Genomic DNA, 7296 nt, shown 5'->3' on the forward strand with positions numbered 1-7296 from the left:
GAACTTCTATGTTCACAAAATGTTTCTTTTGAATTAGCATCTTTAGTAATTTATACACATTTTATAGGTGTCTGGTATTAAGTACAACAAAGTCTGATGAGTCTCTTAAGACAATTTCTATTTAGTCCATACAACAAAGCAGCATCTTGGGATAATTTCTGCGGAAATACAGTCACTTATTAATTATATCTATTATAATTAGATTGTGAGAATTACATCAGCGTTCCTGAACATTCCCTTCCAAGGTATCACTGTTGGCTGGTGCCCATTTTCCTAATGGGGGTGCAATGTACAACAGGATTCAGGTCCTGCTTGGCACAGTTATAAACACACCTGCTCTCTGCCACTGTGCTTGTGTAGAATCACAGGTAAATAATCAAATAGATCACACGAATACCAAGGACAAGAAACCTGCACCTCATTTCAGAAAATAAGGTGTTCTAAGTTTACACTGATCAGACCTGCAACATTCATTGATTATATTCATTATAGTTACTGCCAGTACAACATCTGTTTGACTAAGAGCACATTTGAGACCAACAATTAGAAAGCCAGAGTCTGTCAGAACCCACAAAACTCTGCATGGAAGTGATGTACTCGGTATTTTCAGGCTGCATCATGAAGCCAGCTTTTGTGTTTCTAACACTGAATTTACAGTAAATATCGTATGACAACTCTGCTGTGTTGAAGTGCCTCTCCCTTGTTCCACCTGCATGTGAACACTTCCATGAAAGTAATGTAATAGATCTCTGATCTGATCAAGGACATAGAAAGTTTTCAAACGGGTTAGAATTTATGATGAAAAACTAAACTATGATCATCATGAAAAGGTTTCCTGCATCTAGAAACTTTCCTGGGAACTTACAGAAAATTATGCATGTTGCATAATCGTGTAGAAATCAAGAAAAATGTTCCCATTTGCAAGATTTTTCTCGAAGATTATTTTTCCTTGATTCGCACGTGAGCAAACATTGAAATGCACTCTGTATTGATATTACATATATATGTAATATCAATACCAATCAGTATCAATACATTTTAGCCATAAGTAGGTGGAGTAGGTCTAGAATGCAAAATGTAAAACCTTGGGGGGGAAAAAGCAAGCCCAAAACCTTTGTCCCTACCTAAAATTCCCATCTTGTTCATGCAGACCCAACACCTGAGGTCTAAACTAAGTTTACTAAACTAAAACTAAAACTAAACTAAAGTTTACTAGACTTAGTAATCTAAGCTAAAAACTAAGCTACATGTTTGTAGCAGGTTAAAATTTTCTAGTAAAAGATCAAAGGGAAAAGGTGAGTTGATAATTTCTGAGAAGTGTTTTCACATGCAGTGTATCTCTAATTGGTTTTCTTTTCTTTGCAGGGCTCTTGTGGACCTTTTGCTTAATTTGAGGCAATCTGAACATCAGTGTAGCATAACAGATGTGAACTTTGTTGGCCAAATAAATTAGGTATCCTGCTTTATTTCATATTCTGTGTGCTTATTCTGAAATGAATTTCTGATATTTGAACAAAATTTTCCTTACTTTAGCTAACTCAAAATATCAACAAAGAATGAATGTTCTATGCCTGGAAGAAGACAAGTGAAGGTGAAATTGCTCTGAGCAGGTAAAATAATGTTTTAATAATTATATCAAGTTCAGTTGAGTAGTTCATGTCATAAGCACCTACCCAGGCCAAACAGGGGAGAGCAATGCATGCAAAGACATGTTAGCACTCTGGAATTAAATATCAGTATGTAATTATGAGTTTATGTACTTTTTAATTGGAGCACTCAACAGGTTTTTATTAATTGATGTCAATTTTTTGTCATTAAAGGAAGGGCATTTGGGAGGTAAAAACCAGTATGTTCCAGTAGAAGCCTTGAGTCTCCTATTGAACGTGTTAGTCTGTTGCACCCTGAAGATGCTTGTGGACATCGAAGTATACAATTCATTAACCCCATTATTAATATGATTTCTTCAGTAAATAGTCTGCATTCTCTGTCTGATTGCTGGTTTTAGTTATTGATGAAGTAGGATACAGCAGGAAGGGAGGGTTTTGCCTGGCTGTTTTTTTATTGCTGCTGGGCTTTCTCTTCCAATTTAGTTGAGACCCTAGAACTGCAAGAACCACGTCAGTACTTTCAATTTCAAACAACATTTCTTGTGCACCACGTATTCTAATCCACAGGAAATGCTTATGCAGATTGAGAACTTCAACCTGAACTTTGAATAATCACTTACTTATCTTGTTTTCCCTGAATGTGTACACAAATAATGATATCTCCAGTTTGTATCCCTCATGATAATGAGGGATATGAAATGTGTTCACCTTAATTAACATTTAGTGATGTGTAGAGTTTCATGTTTGCCAGCCACTAAAGTACCTATTGCAAATGTATTTTTTAGTATTTTAGATAAAAGTAGTATAACTAATTCACAGATATGAAATAAGGAATTCTTTACCTATTGATATGAATGTTAATTTAAAAATCTGTAGAAGATTTGCATAGTTTAAAAAAAAAGGAATTAAACTACTTACAGAAATTCCATGGAGTTTGTAACAACATACCTCAAATTGGATAACAAAACAGTTTCTAAGTTGCTACAATTTGCATTGAAGGGATATTTTTGCTGCCTCACAGCACTGCTGAATGTTGTTCTATTTCTTTTTGACATTTAAAGTGATGAGTGCGGAAAATTTTAAAACTTTTTTTTTTTAAAGCATCTGAACAACAAAAAAAAGCCAACTTCTGACCATATTGTTCCATTAGTCCTGATCTTTTAAAAATGTGTGACTTTACAGTTCTTTTGTGATACAAGTACAGAATGCTGGTTTTTTTTATCAAGGTCTGCCATTGTAAAAGGAATAAAAGAAGGTACAAGTAAGTACACAAAATTAGTGGAGAGAATTTCTTGGAAATCTCCTCCCTATTCTGCTCTGGAGTAATAGAACAAAACATTTTGTCAAGGACAAACAGTATCAAACTGATCTAAATTCCTTCAGTAGTGTGGCCTGCTTGGTGTGTAAGTGGACAGCAGTGAATGTCATTTCAGTTTAGTAAGGCTTTTGTGCTGTTCTGCCGTGCAGCTGCAATAAACAATTCCAGGAAATGGGATCTAAATTAAATCACAGTTGTAGGGTTGTAGAATCAGCTGAAACACTCAACTAAGCAGCAGTCATCAGGTTATCAAAGTGAGAGGGCATAGACTGGGATCTGCAGGAATTACAGAACAGTTTGGGCTGGAAGGGACCTTTAAAGATCATCTAGTTCCAACCAAAGGGATACCTTTGACTAGATCAGGTTGCTCAGAGCCCCATTTCACATCACCTTGAAGTTTCCAGGCATAGGGCACCCTCCACATCTCTGGGCAACCTGTTCCAGTGTTTCACCACCCTCATTGTAAAAGTCTTTGTTCTTAATATCCCATCTAAACCTGCTCTCCCCTTCAGTTTAAAACCATTACCCACTGCATATGACAACATACCCTGCTAAAAAATCGAAGTGTGGTAATGGTGTGCATCTTCACATGCACTTTTTACTGGAAAAGCACACAGAAAGAATTTTCTGCTGCTGCTTTTGCTGATTGTGTTAGTAAACGAGTTGGATGTCAAAAGAAAACATTATTTTATAAAATACATGGCTAACACCAAGTTTTAACAATTGTGAACTGGATTGTTCATAATCAAAAGGATGAATTTCAGTCAAGAGAAGCACCTTTCCACTGCTGTATTTTCTTGGATGATTCTACCAATGATTAAATTATTGTCTAGCAATGCTGAAATTGGATAGCCCAAGAACTGACATAATTGCTCTAAAATTGTTACCTCAGAACCATTTCAGTAAGGATTAACTTTTTAGCAAACCTTAAACAGGTTTGTTTCAAATTCAGTTCTTGCTAATCTAGCCATCAAGGATGGACAAATTCTGCAACATGAAGTAAGAACCCAAAAAACCATTCTGTTAAACACTTCTGTTTCCCACACCCTGCCCTTCCCTCATAGTTCTTCATCTCTGAGACTGTGCTCTCCCTTTGCTCTTGCTGGAAAACATGAAGGTGATACTAATGGGGTGGAGAGGGGAGTTGTCCTAAGTTTTGCTACTATGTGCTGTAGCTAGCAGAGAGCACGTGGCCAGGTTTTGGGAGGTTTTTCTTTTTAATATGCTTTTGCAAGTTTTTTGTAAACTCTGTATTTCAAAAGATTTAGGAAGAATCTTTGTGATATTACATCTCCTGTTACAGGACATTCTTGTAGCAGCTATGCCTTCTCCTATAGTAAATCAGGAAAGCAATGGAAGTATGTGTGATTGTCTCTGCTCAGGCAACTAGAAACTGGGAGAACCATGAACCAGTGGCTTCTGCCACTCTCTCCTTCCCTACTTCATAAAACCCTGTGGAAGTCCTGTGGCTTAAGAATTGCTCAGCAAAGGCAGATAGTATTTTACCTCTGTGATGGGTACAAAGCCAAGAAGCCACTGAAAATTTTTAAACTCTTGTCCCTTAACATTCAAAACCAGCTTAAACAAGCCAGTTTCCCCTGTGCCTTTCAAGTTTCATTTCCTTTTATCATTCCTATTGCAGATGAACATCCTGATAACACTCTTATTTTCTTCTGGCCAGTATCTTATCACAGGGTGTTCATCACAGGGCACTGGGCTGCTCATGGTTATGGGAAAAATTAGATTGGAGCTAGAACACTTCTTAGACCAAAACCAGACTGCGGGGTTGTGATTTTTGGTTTATTTATTTATTTTGCCTGGCATCTAGCTGTGTTACAGAAGTTGGGATAGCTTTTAATTCATAACATTGCAGCACATACTCTGAACAAGACCATGCTTTGCAGCAGTCAAATTTCTGTCACTGAGGGTCAGCTGGGTAGCAGGAGGGAAGCCGAGATGTTGGCAGTAGTTTGTTACTTGTGTTTTGATGTCTTGGTTGCTCTGTTCTGTGATCAGTATACTAGAAAACCACAAACATGTTGTGAATCCAGTAGGAAGAGTACAGAAAAGGTCCCCAGCCTCCCCCTGGCCCTAGGAGCATGAGAAGCAAAAGTGGGTGTGCACCTTCTTGTGGGAGTCTGGAACAAATGTGGAAGTCGGTTACACAGGATTAGTTGCAGTCTTTGGAGCAGAGCATCTGTGAGATGTCCTAAATTGCTCTCAGTTTCATATATTTAACTACTGTGTAATTTACTACAGGAAATGAGGGTTTCTGGATTATTTTAAAAGAGAAAAACCTCAAGAAAAAAAGGATTTTGATCTAGGCATTATTGGGGATTTTCATGTAAGCATAGCTCAGGTTTTTTATTAAGGTCTTATAAACATAAATAGATTGCAAATTACTTGCAAATAAGAGTGGATGTGGTATATCAGCTATAATGAGCTACAGAGCAATTTGGGTCAGCTTGTGAAACCACCCATTTCCTACCCTGTCAGAGTGCTGGGTGTTCTCTGTAAAAGAGGAAGGGACCTCTGTGCCTGAATTTGCTCTGCCAGATTTATTTAAGCCTCCTAGGGGGAGGAAATGGATAGGCATTCTGTGCATTTTAGATTTAATCTAAAAACTCACAGAATGACCAAATTGTCACTATTCTGTGTGAAGGAGATCACCCAAAAGAAGACTGATTGCAGGTAGTCCTCACGTTCAGCCATGATGCAGCATCTTCATTCAAGAGACAGAAAGGAACACACCAGTTTAGGCCAGCTGGGTTAATCTGTCTGGATATTAAATCCAAACTAGATTTTATGAAATTATTTACAGAATTCTGTGTGTTGCCTTCCTAGTTGCCTAGTAGATACACAAGTAACCATGGTATGGAGGTCAGCTTGGCTTTAGTTGAGCAAAACTTTGTTCCTGCCCCTGGAAAAGCTGCAGCTCAAATGTCAGATTGTTTTACAGAGTACCATGGTAACATTTTTAGAATGAGTTTTGTTTTAGCATAGGAGAAAGATTTGTAGAACATCTGAGCTGTCCCGTTTATGCAAGGAGTTTTCCCATTGGTAGTTAGGAGCTGCTTGAAAAGTGAATATGCAGAATGTCAAACCCAGACCATTAAATACCCTTTTTCCTGCTACTACGGAAGATTGCAGAAGGTGGTTACCAATGAAGAAATTCACCTGCATCCTCTAAAAGACCATACTTCTGCCTGATACTGTGTCAGATTCCATGACAGATCTGCCTCTCCAAAGGGAAAGGCCTAGTGTAGGTTTAAATTGGCTTCAAATTGGCTTAAATTGGCTTTCAAAGACTTGAAGAACACGTCAGTTTCACTACGAGTCTGTGAAAATGTCCATTTCCTGTCCCAATAGAGATTAGGGTTTTAACTTGTTACTGGCAATCAAGAGTGTTCTTCTCTGCCTTCTTGTGCCCAGTAACCTTTGTTATCAGCTCCTTTCTTTTTAAAGCTGTACAGACTTTCTTTGCTTACTCTTGGTAGCTACTATCAGTCCCATTCTTTAGACTGGGGGTACTTGAGTTATCCTCAGTGCCCCCCTCCTAGTTTCTTTCCACAAGAACACAAAGCCACCCTTCATTGCACTCTCACTTAAAAAGTCACTTCTGAGATTGAACCATCAACAGTTACTCTATCAGTTATGGCCTATTTGTTTATACCTGCCCATAAGAAGCTTTAAATTATTTCTCATTAACTTAAACCAAACACTGAATCTCTGTAAATATTCATGTGTTTTCATTATTTTATAAACAATTAGCTCATACCTACTTTATAGAAATATCTGGGCCACAATCATCAAAATCAATGTTTATGATTTATGACTAAGACAGTGAAGAATTCAATAGGTGTATGATGGAAGGAAGGCCAAGGTTTTACATTTAGAGTAAGTATTGTCACTAGTTAAAATTAAGTTTTAATTATCTATGTACTTAGATGAACAAAACTAAGACATGGATGTGTAGAACACACATGTGGTAGTCTCACTTCTGTACCCACACACAAATATACTTAATAATGTGATACATAATTTACAAGTTATAAATAATAACACACATTCCCTCCCACTTCACTATGCTGTTACTCCCAGTCTATTTTTTTTCCCCTTATAAAGATTAATCTGTAAGTACATACCACTTCCCTCTGCTGCAATACAACGCAATTCTTTTCCCCCCTGACTCAATACAGGTCAATACCTTGCTATAAAAGATAAAAAAAGGCACAGTGAAAAGTAAAGTGGATTCACATGAAATCTCTGGTGCTTAGGGAGCTTCCAAAACCATGGGAGGCACAGAGACACAACTTAACAAAAGCTCAGTTTTACACATTCAGGAAGACTTTTCCCAGAGATTCTCTAATG

The 7296-nt window shown here is 37.5% G+C and overlaps 1 long non-coding RNA gene across 1 annotated transcript; it reads left to right on the forward strand.

The window, feature by feature from the left end:
- The first annotated feature begins 449 nt into the window (after positions 1-449).
- LOC138105790 (uncharacterized) lies at positions 450-1895 on the forward strand. The gene is made up of 3 exons (XR_011148691.1): positions 450-1453; positions 1534-1610; positions 1821-1895. It is a non-coding gene; the product is annotated as an uncharacterized lncRNA (long non-coding RNA).
- The last annotated feature ends 5401 nt before the right edge of the window (positions 1896-7296 follow it).

Source organism: Aphelocoma coerulescens, chromosome 2 (genome assembly GCF_041296385.1).
Source record: "Aphelocoma coerulescens isolate FSJ_1873_10779 chromosome 2, UR_Acoe_1.0, whole genome shotgun sequence".
NCBI lineage: Eukaryota > Metazoa > Chordata > Aves > Passeriformes > Corvidae > Aphelocoma > Aphelocoma coerulescens.